This window comes from Eublepharis macularius, chromosome 8, assembly GCF_028583425.1.
Source record: "Eublepharis macularius isolate TG4126 chromosome 8, MPM_Emac_v1.0, whole genome shotgun sequence".
In the NCBI taxonomy this organism is placed as follows: Eukaryota; Metazoa; Chordata; class Lepidosauria; order Squamata; family Eublepharidae; genus Eublepharis; species Eublepharis macularius.
The window spans coordinates 12,952,447-12,974,508 of record NC_072797.1 but is presented as its reverse complement, the minus strand read 5'-3'; positions in this window follow the sequence as shown (position 1 = coordinate 12,974,508).

The window sequence follows — 22,062 nt, the reverse complement described above, 5'->3', positions numbered from 1 at the left end:
TGCTTTTGGTTGGCGCCTGTTAAACTTGCAGAAGCCAGTGGAGTTGATTTTGAATAGTCAGGGTATGGGGCTTTAGTTGCTTTCAAATTGGCTTGCCCTGCCTCGTGTGAAGCATGAACAGAATGTACCATATGTAAACCCAACTTTTCCTAGTGCCACTTTTTAAACCGTTGTTTTTTAGCAGAACACATTCGTATGTGCGTTACCAATAACATGGCACAGCATGAGTGGCGAGAGACACAGTGTGTGTGTGCTGCTGTTAATCAAAGTTGGGCTGCCTCCAGTCTTGTACGGCCTACTTTTCTCGTGTCCTAGCCACGCTGCCGAGAAGACTGCCTTGAAAGTTGCCTCCTCCCATATTGTTCAGCCTGACAGCCAGTGGCGTAGTATTGGGGGAGGGACCAGAGGAGTGGTTGCCCCAGGCGCAAAATTTGTGGGGGCGCAAGAGACTGTGCTGCACCCTTGGAGAGGCAGCCCACACTGCCTGTGTGTCAACGGGGCAACCGGCTCATCTCTGCCCCCTCCGCCACAGCCACCCACATTGCCACAGCCAGCTCGGCACCCAGCAAGCTGGCTGCCCCATCAGTGCCCAGGCAGCATGGGCAGCCTCCCCATGGGCGCAGTGCAGTCTTCACTCCCCTCTGCCACAGCTGCCTGAGCCGCCGCAGCCAGCTCTGCTGCTGCAGGAAGTTCAGCTCAGCACCCAGCTGCACCTTGCCCGTGGGGAGGCTGCCCGCGCCACCTGCGCACTGAAAGGGCGGTTGGTTCGCTGGGTGCCAAGCTGGCCTTCCTACAGCAGCCAAGGTGGCTGCGGTGGCAGAGGAAGCTGCGGTGGAGGTGGGCAGCAGGCCCCACATGATGATGTCACCGGAAGTGATGTCATTGTGCGGGCCTGGGAGCACACGTGCGTGATCTAGAGCAAAAAAAGAGCCTCAAGACTTGCCTTGACTGGGGCACACTCAGCCCATGCTGCACTGCTGCTGCCAGCTGAGATCTTTTTTACAAGCCCTGCTCTCTGTGCCTTCGTGCCTGCACAGGCAAGGCAGATGGGGGTCAGAGACGGGGCTTTTTTGGTGGTGGCCCCTTGCCTTTGCAATACCCTCCTCCTTGAGGCTTGCCTGGCACCTGCCTTACCTTCGTTTAGGCATCAGGCCAAAACGTGTTTTTAACCGAGGGATTCCATCTTTTTCAATTGTCTTATAGTTGGCTCCTAGCTTACAGACTGTTTTATCAAGAACATTTTAGACTGCTTGTTTTTAATAACTTTTATACTTTGACTTGCTTTTATTGGCTGTTTTAATTGGAAATTTATAATTGAGATTGATTTTTAAAAAAAAATAATTATTCTATTGATCATTGATTTTATTGTTCAGTGTTTTAACTGTGAGACACCATGAGCAGGTCTGGAGAGGAGGAATACACATTTTCTAAGTTGAATACATTTATTTATTTAATTTTATCAAATGTATACCCTGTCCTCCTTGCAAATGTGCTCAGAACAGCTTACAACCTATATTATCCAATTTAAACTATATACACATCTAAAAAACCATAAAAATAATACAAACAACTGATGCCATGATCAATTCAGGCTATAATAAATGTCTAAAAAAACATGTACGTAGCTGCAGCACAGCCCAGGATGTGGCAAACAGGAAGGGGACAATAAGTTGGCCTGGTGGAACATCTCCGTTTTGCAAGCCCTGCGGAGCTGTAACATGCCACTGAACAAAGATTCTCTCTATGCGTCCACCAGAAGACCCAATTGAGCCAAGTGGCTCAGGCTTCTTGGCCCTCTGAACAACCTGGTACCAGGACTTGGTAGCCCTGTTCCCCTAGTCTCAGCAGCTCTGTTTACTGGAATAACCATAGTCCATCAACTGTATGTTAAACTCATAAAACAAGCATATATACTTGGGAACCATTGTAGCATGACGAGGGTCAGGGCTCATTTCGAGGGGGAACGCACAGGAACGCAGTTCTGGCAGTTCCCCAAAGAGGTCACATGTCAGGTGGCCCCGCCCACCTGACTCTCGGCCATTTTGGGCCCATTTTGTCCCAGATTAGAGCCGAAATGGCCTGGATTGGGCCTCTGACATGTGGTGGACCACTCTTCTGCTCATCAGCAGCCCAATCCTGACCATTTTGGGCCCCTTTTCGGCCATTTTCAGCCCCCTTTTGCCATTTTGGGCCCAATTTTGGCCCTGAATGGCCAGGATTGGGTCCAAAACAGCCAGGATAGGTGATGTATGGCCCCTTCCAACTCTATGATTCTATGATTCTATGATTCTATGTCAGGGGGTGTGGCATATGCAAATCAGTTATACTAACAACACACCTCCGGTGATGGCAAGAGGCGTAGCATATGCTAATGACTTATGCTAATGAGTTCCTCCAGCTCTTTTTCTACGGAATGACCCCTGACGAGGGTTGATGCCCGGTGAAGTGAGGGCTGCTGATAGCACTGCCAGGCCGCAGCACCAACCTTCCAGGAGGAATGGAGGGGGCAGGACCTGATGTACCCATGCGCTTATATCTGGTCAAAACTGGAAGTGAAAAGTGCATCAGTGTGACTCCAGCGCACGTTTGTTTCCCCCTCCCATTTTCTCCCGCTGGCACTTGAGGCACTGGCAAGCAATGAGAGGGAACGCCAGGAGGCTTCCCGCTATCCGTTGCTTCTGCTCTTCCGATGGAGCCTGGAGATTGTCACAGTTCTGTGGATGACAGGCTATGGCGGATAGACCCCTGTGCCCCCACAGCAAGCACTCCATGGTCTTGGTTGAAAAGGCTTTATTCAGGAATCAAATCATGTTCATAGATATGTCCACAGGTCGATCAGAAGTTGACAGGAATGGTAAGATATTGTTCATTTAGGTTTCAAGCACTCTCCCCCCTGCCAATAGGAAAACATAACTTTTGGTGCGAAGCAGCCCTGAGAACTCCCTAAATAGTTTACGTGCTTTGTCTAGACATAAGGAAGGCAACAGATTAAGAATGAAACACGGTTATTCTTCCTCCCCCTGAGAACCAGCAGGTTTACAAGGTCAGAGACACAGAGCTTCAAAGCATAAGAGATAAGACACTTTGGATACAGCAGGCCTGTGAATGCAAGGCAAGTTATGGCATTAGCAATATGACATCAAGGCACAGCATAGAACCATGGCTCACAGTAACACATCAGCTGAAAATAATGGCATGGATGGGTGACAGACATGACAGAGATCTCCTGGAATTACAACTGACTACAGAGATAAATTCCAGTGGAGAACTGGAGGGTGGGCTCAACGGCATTATACTCCACTGAGGCTGCTCTCCAAGCTCCGCCCTCCCCAGGCTCCTCCCCCAAATCTCCACTCAAACCTAGATTTGGCGACCCAGAGTGGGACATAGTGGTCAAAATGTTGGACTAAGGTATGAGAAAACCAGATTCAAATCCTCACTCAGCCACGCACCTCACTGGGCCAGTTTGGGCCGGTAATCCTCCCTGAGCCTTACTCCAAAGGTTTGTTGCAAGGGCAAAATGGAGGAGGGGCAGAATCGTGAGTATTTGTTGATGCTCAAGAAGCACTTGGTTGTCGAAAGCTGAGCAGCTTTGGACCCTTTTCAGGGGAAAGCCGCTTGCCACAGACAGACTGACAGCTCACTCTCGCCACGTACAAAATTGGTTTCTTGGGAGAAGATGAAGATGTCAGAGGAAGGAAATACATCAGACTGGGAGCAAATGAGAGACCATTTCACATCCCCCGCTTCTGATATTCCAGTTGGACCGAGAGGTTTTCGTCACCTGCCAAGCAAAGTCCCGTTAGAAGGCATCCTGCTGCTATTTCAGTGTTCTCGTCCCCCCTGCCAGCAAAGCTTCCCCCCCTCACAAGTCTGGGGCTCTTCACTTTCTCCTTCGTCTCCCACCGGCAACCCATTATCTGTGCTTGCAATTCATGCGGGAGGTCAGGTTTTTCTATGGACGGGCGGTGAGAGAGCCCTGCTTGCCCGACCCTGTTCTATTTTTCCTCGCGAACTCACCCCTCTGCCAACAATCCTGGATCCTCTCCACGTTTATAAAATATATTGAGGATTAACTCAAAGGCAAGGTGAAACCTGGGTCTCTGCTTTTGTTCGGCCATCTAATGCAGCCCTCGGAAACTCTGGACCCTCCTGGGAAAACAGTGATTTTTACGCCGCTCCTTTTGTGTGCGCTCTGAAAGCACGGTCTCCAGTTTCGGTTGCGGGGAATGCAGATATCCCTTTTCCATGCTTTATGCAGTAGAATTCCATGACTAGAACTGTTGATGTGTTGTTTGCCCCCCAAAGCAGGTTTGGGGAACCCAAAGATCCAGGACTGTGGCACTGGAGGAAGGGTCATTTTAACTTCCCCCTCTCAGGTACCATTTCCCTGAAATATCCTCCCAGGTGTATACCTTATTTTTTCCTACTTGTGCTTAAAGCAGCTGGATTTAAGTGTTTTTTTGGGGGAGGGGGGCGCTCCCTTAGAGATGTGGCCCTGATTCCTATTGGGGGCCCCCAGCTACAAAATACATGTCAGGAGTTTGAATTGCAGCTAGTTTGGCCCTTGATCTCAAGCCACGCAGCCATAGGGGTGGGGTACCCTTAAAAGGGAACATACTACTTTCAGCTCTCTATTTTGCGTTCTGCCTCAAGCACCCAGATGTCTTGGTTTGTCCTCTGGCTCCATTTTGTGTGTCTCTCTTCATCCCGCCATGTTTCGACTGACTCCTTACGCACCTGCACCTCTTGGAAGCTTTCTGACTGCAGCCCGGTTCATATGTTACGGTGAACATCTGTTGGTAAGAAAGAGCCAACGGATGTCCACTTTATAAATGAAACGAGGGACCAGTACCTGGACGAAGGTCCAGTTTCAACCAGACATTCAACTGTACATATGCTGAATGTAACATAAGAATCACACAACAATAAAGAAAAATCAAGTGTACAATGTACGTATGTTCCCTGTAACTTGTGAACAGGGCTGTTGTACAGAGTGCTGTAATGTTCAAGAGGGGAATAAATGAGGACTTGGAAGGAAGGGGAAATTCCATTCCCCCCTTGACTCTACTTCTCTGCTGGCTCTGGATCCACCTTCCCTCCCTCCCTGCTGGCTCCCCTTCTCCCTCACATGTTCACTCAAAGCCAAGCTACAAGTGACGCCTTACACAGGTTGGACACTTGTCAGCTTCCCTCAAGTTTTGATGGGAAATGTAGGCGTCCTGGTTTTACAGCTTGGCTCTCCATTACAGCTGCAAGACCAGGATGCCTACATTTCCCATCAAAACATGAGGGAAGCTGACAAGTGTCCAACCTGTGTCAGGCGTCACTTGTAGCTTGGCTCCAAGTCTTCCCGTCCTTCCCTTTCACCTCCCTGCCTGTGCACCTTCCTTTCCTCTGCCCACCTGCCTCTCAATTCCTGTTGGAGCAAACTCATTAGAGAGGTGGACGAGAGAGTTAAGCTGGAAGGAACTCCATCTTCCTTTTCTTGCCTGCTTTGGGAGACTGACATCCCACGTCAATGCTTTGTGTGGGGAGGGGTGGGGTTACTGTGGATGTCCAAAAAGTTGCCCAAACTCTAGAGGATTTGGGGAGGGATTATCCCACACAGACAAAAACTAAATAAATTTCCCTGTAAACCTGGGCGCCCCCCCCCAAAGGTTTGTAAAACTTATAATTGTGGCTTTGGTTGTTATGCAAGTTTTACTCCTCGTGGGGTCAGCTCTTGGTTGTTAGATATGAGGAATAAGGGAGACGATGTTCTAGAAACATAAATCCCTTTATCTGAAAGTTCCTGTATGTCCTGTGCTTAGCATTGTGTTTATTTTCTTTAAAAAAGTGCCAGTACTCATATATAAAGAGAGTTGCCAGATATCCCACTATGGTTGCTAGGTGTCTAGTTCCCCCCCGGACAGTCTGTTCTTTTGTCTGAACGTCCAGAAAAACAGCATCAAAAAAACAGACCCTTCGTGCCAGGCTGCCGAACCGTCTGGCCTGCTGCCCTCCGGACCCGGTTGCTGAACGGCCTTGCCGCGGGCTCAGGGGGTGGTCCATCCTGCCTGCTTGCCAGCCCGCCTGGCCTGTTTTGGGCCCTGGGCTCTTGCCCACCTCGCACTAGCAATGACACAGTAAAATTTTACTGACACAGTAAAAAATCATAGCTGGGTGATGTTCAGCAATTCTAGTTCTTGAGTCAGTTTTCACAGGGCAACATATTTCAAGCACTTCTACCCCATCTACAGGGTTCTCGAAGAAGCTCTCGACACATGTTAAAGTGTCAGCTACAAATAAAAGTTGAAAAAAAAACAGATTAAGCAATCAAAAAGGCATTAAAATTATTGTTTTTAGAAGTATAATACACAAGCAAAATGAACCACACCACCAAACAAAGAATAGCTAAAATCAGCCATTTCAGCAAAACCAATTTTTGGTCCCCCTAAATGCCTGAGAGAAAATGTTTTTTACTTCATGTTTGAATCCTGGAAATATAAGCACCAAGTTGTGGAAAGGAGTTCCAGAGGCCACAACAGAGAATGCCCTGGGCCATTCTCCTATTCTTCTCGTTTGTTTTAATTGCTGGTTTTCATGTATGTACTCTCTTAAAAGATCTATTTGCCTCCCTGAGGGCGTTAACTGGGTGGGAGAAGCGGGATGCAGTCGTTTTAAATAAATACATAACTTCTCCCCCCACCATGCAAGGCCAAAAGCGCAACCTGATACCAGCAGCCCCCAGACCCACAATCTATACCAATTTGCCTGGCATTCTATACAGGGTTCTGACGTGAGGCCTTAAGATCAGGGCCTGAAACATTCCTCCTCCTCCCTTCTTTTTGTTTTCCGATGGAGTTCTGGAGACCGGCATTCTATTGTGGGTTTCATTTGGGCTTGATTTTATTAGGCATTTGTTGTTTGAGTTTCACTTGGACCAATGCCACGTGAGCACGTGAAGCCGCCTTACGTTGAATCAGATCAATCGGTCTATCAAGATAAGAATTGTTTATTCACACCGGCAGCAGCTTTCTAAAGTTACAGGCAGAGGTCTTTTTACATTACCTCCTGCCTGATCCTTTTAACTGGAGATGCTGGGAATTGAACCTGGAACCTTTTGCATGCCAATTGAAAGCTCTGCCACTAAGTGATGCGCCCTACCATACGGCAGCTTTGTCCCTTGTAACCACTGGCTTTAACTTTGAAAGAGAAAACACCCCAAGCAGGACTTCTGAAGAAGGATTCATGACTGGCGTGAGCAGTAGTCACCAGGTCATGGTAATCTCCAGTATTTCAGGATCGTTGACTTGCATATTAAATACCAGCTTTAACCAGGTGAGGGCAGAAATTCTATACGTGGAATTGGCAGAGTAAAACCTCTTTGATGTTTTCATATCCAGAAATTATGAACATGCCAGACCGCTGGTCCCTTTCTGCCCAATTGGAGGTCATTCTAAACAAGGAACTTCCATTGCTTTGCTGAATGGACCATTTCAGGAAGGTCTTGGTGATTCATTGGTTTCCAACAAGACAGGCAAAATGACCAACAGTTATTGGTTACGTCTACACGTTACGTCTTTTACGAGTTCTCCTCGGAGCCAAACGGTGCTCCATGCAGACACACATCAGCTCGAGAATTAGCTTCTATTAAAAAAAAGAGAGAGTGCAAATGGGCTCGGACAGCTGCCACTGGAGAAGGGAAAGCTGCCTTTCTCCCAAGCTTTTTTCCCCCGTGCAAAAACTGTGCGAGGAAGGAGAGTTTCCCCCTTTCTGTTGCCACAGGAGCACAAAATACCCTAACATGAAGCAGCAGGAATGAGGGAATAGTCCCTCTCCACAATGTTTTTGCATGGGGAAAAAGCTTGAGAGGTGAATGGCCCCACGTGCACGCTCTTGCACCCAACTTGATGATGGTGCTTCTGCTTACACCGGAATGGACAGCATTGCCCAAGGGCCACCTCTTTAAGAATCGGCTCCAAATGCTATATTTAAGAGCTGGCCATGGCATGAGGTGTGCACATGCTCCAGTGCCCCACGTGGTGATGTTGTTTCTGGTAAGTACATGCTCCCCACCCTTCTGATCCAAACTAGAGAGCCAGTGGTGTAGTGGTTAAGAGCAGCAGGACTCTAATCTGGAGAGCCAGGTTTGATTCCCCACTCCTCCGCTTGAAGCCAGCTGGGTGACCTTGGGCTAGTCACAGCTCTCTCAGAGCTCTCTCAGCCTCATCCAGCTTACAGGGTGATTGTCATGAGGACAACAATGCACTTTTTAAACCGCTCTGAGTGGGCGTCAGGTTGTCCTGAAGAGTGGTATATAAATCAAATGCTATTATTATGTGATTATTATCAGATGATTGCATTTTGGGTTGGGGAGAAAAAAGAGTGGAGTTACTTTGCGAGCAGTTCCTGAAAAGTACGATAATTTTAGAAACAAGTTCCACTTTTTTAAAAAATGAGACCCCTTCAGCCTTCAGGTTTTAATTTCAGACGGCATATTTACATATCGACCATGTTCATCTATGGCTATGTTGGGCATGCCCATCCCCCATCCCTATTCCTAGTTGGACAGTGGCTGATTCCGCACACGTTGGATAATGCACTTCCAATCCTCTTTAGAGATCATTTGGAACTGAATTTTTCGTGAGTGAAACAAAAAATCCACTTCCAAACGATTGCTAAAGTGCATTGAAAGTGCATTATCCAACATGTGCGGAATCAGCCAGTGTCTGGCATGTCCAGGCCGTACCTGTTGGAAGATAAAAACGAATAGCGTAACCATCAGATTAAGCTCTCTGAAAGACATTTACCTTGGCCATATATTTACCTTGGACATATACAATCTTGCAAAGATTCACTTTAAGATTAAGTGGGAGTGCCCTTTAAGATAACGTCTCAAGTAATACATAAGAAGGACGGTGTCTCCTAAGATATCTTACAGCAAATTTGGTCTACTAATTATGACACTGTCAACTTTTCTATGTGGTTTGATATAGGAAGGAATAATAGGTCTATGTATATGTACTTTGAAGTACCGTGCACTTTAGGTATAAATAGTAAAGAAAAATATAAAAAATATTTATTGTATTTATTGTTGCTCCTTATTAATTACTAAGATTTTATAATGGACATTGTAAAGCATCAATTTCACAGCCCGGAGGGGTTGGTCCCTTCTGTTGGTTGATGTTTAGGTTCTTGGGGATGCCTCCCTGTTTGTTTTCTAGTGGACAGTGTCTGGGCCATGAGATGCCGAGGTCTTTCAGTTGGTGTGGTGTAATCTTTGAATTTAAAGGATGAATAAGAAAATTCCTGGTTCAAAGTCTTGCTTCTGGCCTGAACTCGCTGGGTGGCCTTAGGGAAACCTGACAGGCTTAGATCCCACTAGCATTCTCCCTGAGGCATTGTCTTCCAAAAGGCCACCTGGGGAGATCATGGTTGAAGTAGGATTTTAAATGAGGGGAGGGGCTGCTGTTCTTTCTCATAATCACGATGCAAGCTGTAGTTCCATATAACTACTTTCCTGGCCCTCAATATTACACTTCTTCTTCTTCTTCTTCTTCTTCTTCTTCTTCTTCTTCTTCTTCTTCTTCTTCTTCTTCTTCTTCTTCTTCTTCTTCTTCTTCTTCATCATCATCATCATCATCATCATCATTATCACAGTTGTCTTCGTTTTGTTTTCTTGGTTGTTGCGCATTCCAAATTTAAAACTGCAGTTAAATCATCTGCTTGGCAAAGTCTTGCCTGCCGTTTGGAAATGTGGGAAATGGGAAAGATGGAGTGCCAGTCGTCTTAAGAGAGCTCCCAGTGGCTTGTTTGACACCTCTGTTTGTGACATTATTTTTCCATTTTCAGCTAGCACATACTTGAAGTGTCCTGAGATAGCCCTATTTTCCATGGAGGGAGCTAAGCATTAAATGCACTCTCCCAACACGCTGGCTGGCAAACTGTGTCACCAGACAAGCACTGTTGTATCCCATGGGCTGTTCCTTGCAGAGGTTGTGTGCTTTCTGTGCCATCTCTTCCCTTTGCTTCACTCAAGATGGAAGTTATTTTAGTGCAGGGAATAACATGAATTCAGCATGTCCTCTTTCACGTATGCCAGATGCGCATCTGTTCTTTACCACAATGGGTACTTCATGGGGAGGGGACTCGTTACCATTCACAGCTTCCTCATGCATGTATTTCTGTGGGGGGAAATACAGGGGCCAAGTTACAAAGTAAAATATTAAAATATATTCCAAATAGATATTTATTATCCGTGTACCCTAGAGATGGGCACGAACCAGGAAAATGGTGATTTGTTGCGGTTCGTGGTTTGTGGCATTTCACGAACCATGAACCGGCATGAAATTGCCCAGTTCGCAAACTGGTTTGTTTGGTTCATGAATACGTCACTTCTGGGGCAGCAGAAGGTCTACAGAAAGCCCATCCCACCCTTGTAGCCTAGGAAACTGATTGAGGTGCCAGGCTGTCTGCAGTGATGAACCGAAAAATGAACTAAACGAACCTGCCTAACGGTTTGTCAGAAATGCCCTCTGATTAACCGCCGGTTCATGACAAACTTTGGTTTGTATTTCGGTTCATGCCCACCTCTAGTGCACACAAAGTTCAAGTTAAAAACAAGTTAAAAACATAGGGCCTGACTAGCAGGCTACATACATATGTTAAAAATAGGTAAACCGTTCTCCTTACACAGATGATGATACAGTCAAATGACCAACACAAAAACAGAGCATATGCGTTTCGGCCCCAAGGCTTTCCTCAGTGGTCAGTTGTACAATATTTATGGTAAACGCATCCAGAAACCAATATAAAAATGCTCCCAATGATCTTATCTAAAAATGCAAAAGGAAAAGGAGGGTAGGAAAAATGTTTTTAATATCGGCAACCACTATACTCTAGAAATATATTTTATAGAAAAACACAAAACTAATTTTACCTCTTGTATTGTGTGGTATAATGCAAATAGTTGCAGCAAACTGTGGACAGCACCTCTAGTGACCAAGCCTGAGGTTTGCTTTGGAGATTGGAGAGCACTGGGGTTTTAAAAAGTATTGTAGGGAATATTTAGGAATATTTAGGAACTAAATATTTAGGAATATTTAGGAACTAAATATTTAGGAATATTTAGTTCATTTGTTATTTTTGTTCTATAGAATATAATATCCAATGAAGAGCATTGTGTGAGTGCAGTCACTATGTGTAAATACTCTATGGAACCGCAAACTATTTAACATCTTTGGAAATCAAAGGGTTCATAAGGGCCTTCAGCCAGGTGCGCCGCTCTTCCTTCTGCTTGAAGGCAAGTATTATTGGAAAGTTTTATATTTAGGTTTCTTGGTTTGAAACTATAGTTATGTGAAACCTTTATAGTAACACAGCAGAGTTATTTAGGCAGAAGCGTTTAAACACTTAAAACGTGCATTAATTAGCGTTCAGACAAAATCATCGAAAGATACAACTTACAGTTTTATTGAAGTAAATTCCTTCCATAGGGATATCTTGTAGAAAAGGGAAAGATCCTAATCTAAAGAGATACATTCCCTATTTCTAAACCACGTCCTGAAAGTATAGGCGGCGAGGCTGAGTTGCAAGTCTGTGGGGAAAGAAGCTTGATGACTCACTGGCAGGCTGTGTTGGCACTGGGTGCAGGATGAAGTGGAGGCGTGGCCAGCCTTGAAGAGGAGGAGTGCCCCCCTCCTCTGGGCCAGCCGCACGGCCAGCGCCATTCCATCGGAGCAGTGGCAGGAGCAGCAAGTTCTCCTCCCACCCTCCACTGTTCATGGAACAATGGGGGAGGCACTGTCACAACTTTATGGGTTTGGCGGTTTTGAGGCACTGGGCCGGATCCCAACAGGGTGAGTGAGCCTTCGGGACTGCTCACCCCAATGGATCTGGAAGTAAGGGTCGCCCGGCAGGGCTGGCGACGGGATGACGTGTGCTGAGGTGTGCTAGTGGGAGGCTGGCGGGAGATGCATCGGTCGGCAACCTGACCCTCCGATGCCAACGGGGATCCATGCCCAGATGCCAGGCCAATGCTCCATCCAGCTGTAATCAATGAAGTTGTGGCAATTTCTAGCCCAAATGGTGTCTGGTGTGAGTCATTTAGCCGGAATGCAGTCTGACATAGCACATAGCTGACAAAAGGGGCCTTCGTGGTGGAGAATGGAGGCTTACATCCGTCTCCTTGAAAGGCCACCAGGCAAGAGGCATAGAGACAAGGAGGAGGAGTCAGGAGGTGTTCCCACCTTAGACAAAAGAGTGGCAGGTTACTAGAGTTACGTTCAGAGAGACATGCAGCCCCCCTAATGCCCAAGACATGCTGAGTCACCTATTCCACAAGTATAAGAATATCCCCTTTACTAAAAGGCCAGTCAAAGGAGATGGAGACCATGGTACACATGTTTTTCTCATGCTCACATTATTAGGTGGCACTCAGTGAGTTAATCACCCTGTTGTTCCGAAAAAAACAGGATCTCTCCAAAAAACTTAACCTTGAATTTCTTTTAGCAGACAAAGATCCAAAAATCTTTATCAAGTAGCCAATTTCTGTATGGCGATTCTCAGGTTAAGAAAATTTTATGATGCTTAGATGTTATATCAATTTTAAACTTTTAAAAAATCTTTTATCCAAATTGTGAAATTTCTTAAATATGTATTTCTCTTGTATATCTGGTCTAAGAACCGCGGTAATAAAAATATCGCCGGTATGTGGAGCTGTCCATGGCCTGCTGTTGTTTTGTGAGTTGGGACTGCACTACTTGGAAAAATCCCATAATTGTGGGATCAGATTTTGAAGAACCTAAGTGTCCTACTAAAGTCTCCAGCATCCTGTTTCCCATACTGGCCAGATGAGAAGCCCCTAAGGAACCAACAAACAGGACAAGAAAGCGGTAGCACTTTGTTATACTGCCCTGCAATTCGTAGAGGAATTGTGCCCATGGTGCATGGAGCCTCCGTGAAGGCATTCTGGATGTTGATAAAACTGTCCTCCGTGGATTCATCAACCCCCTGCCAGAAAGCCAACTAAGCTAGTGCCATGTTTTGTGGCCGTTCATTTCGTTAATTTGTATTTCATTTATCTGTCCCAGTGATGTTCAGTGGACACCTCTGAGTTCAGTGTAGGAGGGGAAACTCATTATGCATCCCTGAACTCTTCGGAGGAAGGACGGGATAAAAATATAATAAAATAGTATTATGAAAGAGGGAAGAAATTTTCTCTTGATCCACTTTTTTTGCCCGCCGTGCATAATTTTGTAAGCCTCTGAGTCTCCCCTTCTTAATTCTGTTGACTAAAGATCCCCATACCAGTTGGCCTTTCCAAAGGCAAGGAAAAGAGGGTTTGATTTTTTTCCCAGTTGTATGCTGCCTCATTCCAAAGAGCTCAAAATGGCTTTCATATTAGGATTTCATATTAGGGTTGCCAGGCAGTGCTTGGCAGCCAAAGGGAGGGCTGTGGACAGAGATAACTGGGGGTGGGGGAGTACCATGCCAGCTGTGGCATCATGTAACTTCCTGTCAAAAAACTGGGAGTGACATAGGTAAACCATAGACTTTCCAGAAATTCCTAGAGGTTGCTCTAGGAATCACCAGAAACTATGATTTTACCACAGAGTTTATGAAGATTCCTAGGGCTACCCGAGATCAGTTCTAGTTTTTTACTGAAAGTGATGTAACTCTGTACATGCCACTGCTTTTTAAAATTTTTCTCTCACCGCTGCTCTGAGCAGCAATGGGTGATGGGAGCAGATCTCCGACCTCTACTGGGAGAATGGGGCCCCTGTTTCATATGGTTCTCAAATGCTCTTCATCCAGGATCCACCGTGCTGTGACAGTACACAGAATGACTGAGACATCAATAATTCACATAAATAGATAAATAAATCCAGGCAGTCCCCAGACTTGCTAGCCTAGGAGCAGGCATTGAGACTGATTTTGTTTCCTTATCTTTCCATTTGGTTTTGGTGGCACCCACACGTCCCTTGGAATGGAAAGGTGGAATGGAATGAAGTGGTACGAAATCCAACCAATGTTTTAAATGTTTGTTTTATTTACAAACTAGCTTGATATCCGTGCTTCGCTATGGTATGTAACTACTCTAAATCTAGTTATAATATTTAGAGATATGTAACATTTTTGGTTTGTGGTTTTTTTAGTTGATTTTGTAGTTCAATAGCTTCACAAATGTATTTGAATAAAGCAGTGTGTTGATGCTGAAAACCGATGAAGTGAATTTCAAAATTTATTGAAGAGATTTTAAAAGGAAAAGATTGCAGTGCAATAAATGAAGTGAAAAATACATACAACCGTGTTTTTTTCCCTGCTGAAGGACCTCTTTGTAGATCACATTGGTGATTTTCCCCTCAGGTGCTAGGATCACCAGCCTGACTTTTATATAAATTCCCTATTCAGGAATTTCTTAGCTTTGTTACCTGATTTGTACCTCAGAAACAGGGGTGGCACCAGGATTTCTGGTACCTATGGTTGCCCCTACGCATGCGCGCATGGACCCCCTGGACTGCGTGATGACATCACTGCATGTGACATCATCAAGCAGCAAACTGGCCCCAGTGCCCGGTGGGTGGCTGGAATGACGTGCAGAGGCTGCCTGTGCTCCCAGTCAGGTGTGGCGGGTGGCTGGGTAGGTTCCGCACACTGCCCCAGATGCCTACCTCACCTGGCCCGTGATTGCTGCGCCCAGCCGGGGCGTGTGTTGGTGGTGGTGGCAGCAGTGCGGGGCAGGGCGGGAGGTCTGGTAGGCTGCAGCAGCTGCAGGCCAGGCACGCCAGCTCTGCGGCACACACACCCCACCCCCAGCGTCCCCTCCAGTGCCCCCTTTGGCGCCTCAGCGCTTAAGGCCGGGGCCGGACCTGCCTCAATGCATGCACTGGCCGTGCTCAGAATGAGTTCCATAGCTGACCAATCAGAGAGAGGGGGTGCAAGCAGGCAGGAGCCTGCCAGCCACACAGGAAAGCCAGACCCCACAAGGAAATTGGAAACCTGAGGGAACTTTGAGGGGAAGACTGGGAGGTGCAGTTGACCTCAGGACACATGCAGTGACTCCCAATAGCAACTTCAGACTGTTTAGAATGTGGGGGGTGATGACCAATCAGTCCGGCATATACAAATGACCTCTGTGTTCCAACTGTCTCGGGCGGGGGGCGGGGGATGAGGTGTGGAATGTTGTGAGCCTCAATCAGCCTGCATATGCAAATGATCTTGAAAGGTTGGCCCAATCAGGGAAGAGTGGCCAAGCTGGCAATGGGCAGGGGTGCAAGCAGGCAGCAGACTGCCAGCCACACAGGGAAGCTGTATCTCTTTGGGAAAACACGCTTTACCCCTTTTTACCCCCTTAGGGGTAAAATTTTCTAGTAGAAATTTCTAAAATCCTTTCTTACTGGGTGTTTGCATCATGAAAGGAATGTTCTCCCCAAATTTCATGTTTCTAGATCCAGTGGTTTGGGATGGGCCTTGATGAGTCTTTATATATAGACACTACTAACAAAGTTCAATGTGGGAGAAATACAATGGGCTCTAGAAAGGGGAGGGTGGGCAGGAGGGCATTGCCTCCTCTTCCATGCCTGATCCCAGCCACATGAAGGGGGTGGGCATTGCCTCCTTCTCTGCTCCTGATCCAGGCTGCATGAAGGAGGGTGGGCATTGCTGCATGCTCCACACCTGATTCCGGCGGGTTCAACGGGTGGTGGCGGCATTGTCACCTGCTCTGCTTCTGATTCTGACTGGGTGAAGGTGTGGGAGCGGGCGGGCATTACAACCTGCTTCACGCCTGATCCCAACTGGGTGAAGGGGTATGTGCATTGCCACCTGCTCCGCTCCTGATCCCAGCTGGGCGAAGGCAGGGGATGGGCATTAAAACCTGTTCCACTCCTGATTCCAGCTGGGTGAAGGGGGCTCTGACATTGCCACCTGCTCCGTGCCTAATCCCAGCTGGGCGAAGAAGATGGGCAGGCATTGCCACCTGCTCCGCTCCTGATCCCAGCTGGGTGACCATGGGGGGCTGGTATTGCCCCCTGCTCCGCGCCTGATCTCGGCCTGGGCTTCCCTCCATGGCAGCGCCCTCTGGAGGTGCACCAGGGTAGGGTTGTCAGGATCACACTTTCCCTTTTATATTGTACGGCAGATGCAAATATTTTATTTTACTGCCTTGCTGGGTAATGTTTGAAGATCTTACAGCAGTCCTCTATGGTGCACGAGCTCTGTGTGTGTTAGGTTTTCTAACCCCCCCAACATTGTTTACACAACTTAACTTTTGTATAAATCTGAGGTCCCCCCCCAGGTTATAGAGCTGTAAACTGTAACTGGGCCAGGTGCTCGCCTAGTGCTTTTAGAAAGGGCCAAGTGAGGCTGTAGCCTAGCAGGGCTTCTGATTAGCCATTGGAGATTTGCTTGGGTGTGCAGATTTTTTAAAATGTTGCTTTGGCAGCAGTTGCCACCACAGCAAATCATCTCCTCTGTGTCGCTGAAGGTCAGCTGTGGCAGCCATTTTGTGGCTGGCTCCGCCTCCTGCAGCAGCTAATTTCTGGCAGCCATTTTGTGCCCTGCTGTGTCAGAATTTCAAAGGAGCCTGCAAGCTCAAAAACTATTGGGGATCTCCTGGTCTGTTTCATGCTCCAGTGACCTACTGGCCAGGGATATTTGGCATGGTCTGGCCAGCTGTGCCTACCACAGTTCTTGTTTTTGAACCGAAAGGAACTCTTCTGTAACTGTGTGGTGCGTTCCTCTCAGCTCTGCTCAGTCTGCTGTCCCGCCTTGCAATCATGCAAAATGCCTCAATGATCTTTATTTAGGATTCTTTCCCGTCCTAATTAATCACCCAAGGAGCATGCACTGTTGTAAAGCAGTAGAGTTCCCTGCTCGACAGGCAGACCCATTTTGTAGGACAATAGGGCAATCAGCACCTCTTCTTTGGAGTGCTCACATATCTCAGGTTTTTTGAAGTGGGAGAGAAACGGATTGGGAGGAATAGTAGGTCAGCCATTTAGGTTAATTGATCCCAAGGAAAGGCTTTAAGGGGTCAGGGCTGCTGGTGCAGTGTGCCTACAAAACACGCTCTGTCTGCAAGACTCCCAGCCACTTGGACACTGTAATTGCAGGAAAATTTCATGTTCTCTGTGTGCGCCCTGCCAGCTGCAGCATGCCCCCTCGAACGCTGCACAGATGAAAATAGAATCATTTATGTGTGCTTGTTCCCACAACGCTCCCTGTTCCCACAGCCAGGAAATTGTAAGCGTCTCTGTCCCACTGTCCAGTGGGCCCCTTTCTGCTTGGTCTCCTGCATTCATTTAGTCGGCAAAAGCTGGTCCTTCAAAAGCAAATCATATACCATAAGGTTGATGGATTTCCATTCTGTACAGCTAAATGTGGTGCCTTCCATGGAGATAGATCAAGATGGGTAGCTGTGTTAGTCTGTCCGTAGCAGTAGAAAAGAGCACGAGTCCTGTAGCACGTATAAGACTAACTACTGGACTCTTGCTTTTTTCTACTGCTACAGACAGACTAACAAGGCTACCCATCTTGATCTATATACCATAAAAAAATCAGTACATGTTATTATGTTAAGAAGAGTTCAAAGAACTTCACTAACTGAAGTATATGAAATGGCGGCATGATCTTGAAATGTTCGTGTGTATGTACACAAAGATGCACACAGCCAGTGTTTTACCCAGGTGACTAGCCATATTGGTCTGCAGTAGAAAAGGAAGATTTTAATCCAATAGCACCTTAAAGATCAACAAGATTTTCAGGGTGTAATCTTTCGAGAGTCAGAGCTCCCTTTATCATATAAAAGCTCTCTTCATTGTATCTGATGAAGTGAGGTATAGAAAAGAGCAAGAGTCCAGTAGCACCTATAAGACTAACAAAATTTTTGGTAGGATATGAATTGTCGTGAGCCACAGCTCACTTCTTCAGGTCTTTTGTTAGTCTTATAGGTGCTACTGGACTCTTGCTCTTTTCTACTGCTTTAGACAGACTAACACGGCTACCCATCTTGAAGTGAGCTATGACTCTCGAAAGCTTCCCCCCTGGAAACCTTGTGGATCTTTAAGATGCTACTGGATTCGAATCTTGCAGTATTTTATCCAGTGTCTCAGTCTGAATTAAATCCTTCTTCGATGTCAAATACAATACCCAATGAATGCAAAACCATTTGGATGACTGACAGGCTCTTGGGACAACGTTTAATTTTTTGGGGACAATTTATTAAAACTGTCAAATGTGTATTTAAGTGTATTGCTGTCTCACACCAACAAGATTTACCCCACACATACTTTTTGGGTATTTATTTGTCATTCCTATGTGAAGCAGCCTTTTAAGTAACCCGTAAGATTTTCGGTCTTCATTGACTCACAAAGCTACGAAATTTCGTACAGACCGTTGCATGCTTAGTCATTTAATTCCGCCATTGCTCCTGGTTCCCTAAGGATGAGGCCCTTTGCTCTTCTTCTCCCACATTCAGATATCTTCCCCAACTGGCCTTCTGCTTAGTTTAATGAAACCACATGCATTTTGTAAGCACTGCAGCTTGCATTGTGTGTCGTATTGCCCTTCCCACAAGTCATTCTGTGCCACTTTCCGAGCTGCGCATCGCTCCATTTTCAGTTCCGTCCACCTCATGGCCAGTGGCAGCTAAACCTGTCAGGAAGCTTTGTCTCTGGGTGTGTGCACATCAGCAATCTTTGGCAATTTTCAAAAAAGCTTTTGTGATTTGGGTCAAGAGGGGAAGCAAAAATAATGTTTGCTGGACTGAAGAAACGGAAGACAATCCATGCCGTAAAAATGGGACGGCTTGCAATGAAACTAGTAATCTCTTTTCTTGGCCTTTTGTAAAACACAAGAGTCAATGTAGTGTTTTGGTTGGAGTGTTGGATAAGGGCCAGGCAGACCCAAGGTCAAATCCTCATTTACCCATGAGACTTGCTAGGTGACCTTGGGCCAGTTGCCCTCTCTTAGCTTAACCTATCTCACAGGGATGTCATGGTGAGAAAATGAAGAGGGAGAACTATATATGCTGCCCTCAGCTCCTTGAAGAAAGGGCGGGATAAAAATGTGATGGATCGTACTAGAACTGCAACATAGTCGACCAAGAGATTTATGTGTGTATCGTATTTCTATCCTGCTTTTCCTCCAATGAAAACAGGGCCTTGTACATGATTCGCCTTCCATTTTAGGGTGGGGAAAAAAAGGCTGAACTAAGGTCACCTGGTAAGTTGGACTAGATGACTCTGGAGGTCCCTTTCAACCCTATGATTCTATGATTCTAAGGTAAGAGTCTCTCTGCATGAGACATCTGACACGTGAAGAACAAGTGTTGGGAAATGCAATGTTAGCTGGGAAGGGTAGTTTAAAAAGACAGGGCAAAGGCTTTGCTATACACTGGAGCTGTGTGAAGGGGCTGTGAAATGCCAGAAGGGAAACTTCAGCCCATTATAACCTCTTCAGGTCCAACCCGGCTCTGGAAGGCAGCTCCAGCCCATTTCCATTCCTCATTGCCCTCTGATTGCGATTCCGCACAGTTTTAACCTGGAGAGGTGAAATTGACAGACCTTTCTGGGAAGCAAAGATGAAATTAATTATCCCTGCACTTGACAAACACATGCCAAAGCGTCTCGTGTAGAGAGATTGTAAGTGAGGATTTGAACTTGGGTTTCCTAGTCCTCGTCTTGCCGCTATTCCATACTGTCTATTCTATGCAAGCCTTGAGAAATATATAGGAGAAGAGCAAGCCCCGTAGAAGGTGACTTTGGGTTTGATGATGGTGCAAAAACATGAAAAGAAATCTTCCCTGTCTCTGATTTAATGGGGGGAAAATGTTCTGTTTTGTAGGAAAGGCTCATCTTCTTTTCAAAAACTGAATGCTTCCTTGTTGGGTCGGTGGGCGGAAAGCCAGTAGGAGTCAATACGCCGCTTGCGATTGCCATCCCAGGGAAACTAATTGTTACTTGCAATCAGATGTTGGCGAGGGATTTATTCCTTTTCACATGTGCTTAAAAGGAAACAACCCTTTCTTAACAAATTCAAAGCAAGCCACCCCGTTAGCAGAGGGCTCTTTGATTTATGCTTATATTAAGGCTCTGTGTTTGAGGCTGTTCATAATAGATCAAAATATCCAAACATTCCACCTTAATTAGGCCAGCGACAGGTTGTGTGAGCACCAGCTGTGCTTGCCCGCTTTCCTCCTGCCCCATGGGGGAAAACAGGCCAGGGGTGCAAATTAGCACAGATAACTGTTATTCTTTAGTAATTCCCCCTTATTTCATATAACACCTGTTTGCATTGTGCTGCGATTGCAGTTGTGCCAAGCCAAAACGTTTTCAGCAGATGCAAAGAGAGCCTCCTCTTTTTATAATTGTATTTTATTAAATTTTCAAAATTTAATTTTCAAAATTGTATTTTATCAAATTTTCAAAAGAGAGACTGCTCTTTTGATGACTTCTGGGAGTCATTGCAAAAGAAGGCAAAAACTTACGTAGTTCGAGTCCTTCTCTTGTCAATTTTCAAGCATTTTGCCAAGAGAGGCGGAGGAATGGGGCAGGGCCCTGGGGAACACCTTGTGTAAATTAGTAAAGTTTTATAATTACTACTACAACAACAACATTCAATTTATATACCGCCCTTCAGGATGACTTAACACCCACTCAGAGAGGTTTACAAAGTATGTTATTATTATCCCCACAACAATTGCCCTGTGAAGTGGGGGGGGGGGCTGAGAGAGCTCCAGAGAGTTGGGACTGACCCAAGGTCACCCAGCTGGCTTCAAGTGGAGGAGTGGGGAATCAAACTCGGTTCTCCAGATTAGAGTCCCGCACTCGTAACCACTTCACCAAACTGTTACTGTAGTTCTATTACAAAAACAGTGTAAAGAAAACAATGCTTAATGCAATTTGCTTCTCAGTTTGCAAACCTTTTGCCTGCTTAGAGGGAAAGTGGTGCATCCGTGATGGGTTAGGAGGATCTTCCATGTGACCACTCCATGAATGTCTGCCTTCAGTGATGTCAATTCACTCTTTATATGTTCCTTGTCTTTCTAAGGTGAAATGTGTGAGGGGAAAATGGCACCAAGATGGCCACAATCCAGGGAAACGATGGTTACATACAGTGTGGTGGGGGGATGGGACGGGATGAGGAACTATTGTGGCTCCTCAAAAGCACAAAGTACACCTGTAAATATTTGTGAGCAACTGTCACAAACCCTCGTCTAACTCAGGCTTGGGCTGGCCTTCCTCTACCCTGAGGTAAAACTTCTCCTCTCTAAGCCTATGAAGCTGAATATTGGGCTGGGAAGCCTTTAGTAGCGTGGTTGAGAATTAGGTTCAACTTTCTTTCTTGTCCCACCATTCGGGAACATATAAGTGGTATAGTTACCCAGCCAAGTTCAAGTAGGGGAAATATCAGGGGTTTGTTCTTCCCTTAAACAGGAACTGGTACACAAGGCTTGTGGAGATTCAAAATGAAACAAGGTTTATTTACAAGTAGGTAAAATATGAAGGCATGTAGGCAGGTGTTTAAAACTGAAGTAACTTAGAGGTTTATGAACTGAGCACTTCACTGGTGTGAGGCACAAAACGTTGGGTACGGTTCTTAAGTTGCTGGCTTGTATGAGAGATGTTGGTGTTATCAGACTTAAAAGTTGTTACAGTAAGCTCTTTCTGAGGTTGGCACTCCTTCACAAGTTAGGTGCTCCACTTACACAGCTCCACTCCACACACACCACGACTTCCCGTTTTCTGCAAATCTTAGGGTACTCTACTGAGTCAAACCCTTTCAAGATACTGGGCAGGCATTATAGTTATGCCCCGGCTATAACCCTGTTCCTGTGGCCGAAGGGGAGACTCCTTTCTACCCACTTCCTTGGCTCACTACAATTCCCAGATCTCTTGTGTCTACACAGAAGTTAGTGCTGTCTTTCCTACTTTAGACCAAGGACTACAAGTGCTTCATGAATGCAATGATTTTTCCTTAAAGGGTACACCTTCCCCTTCCTTCCTCACACAGAGGACTCTCTGGCTGACCCTCTCTGGTCAGAAGCCAGGCTCCAACTCCCCTCACTGGTCAGTT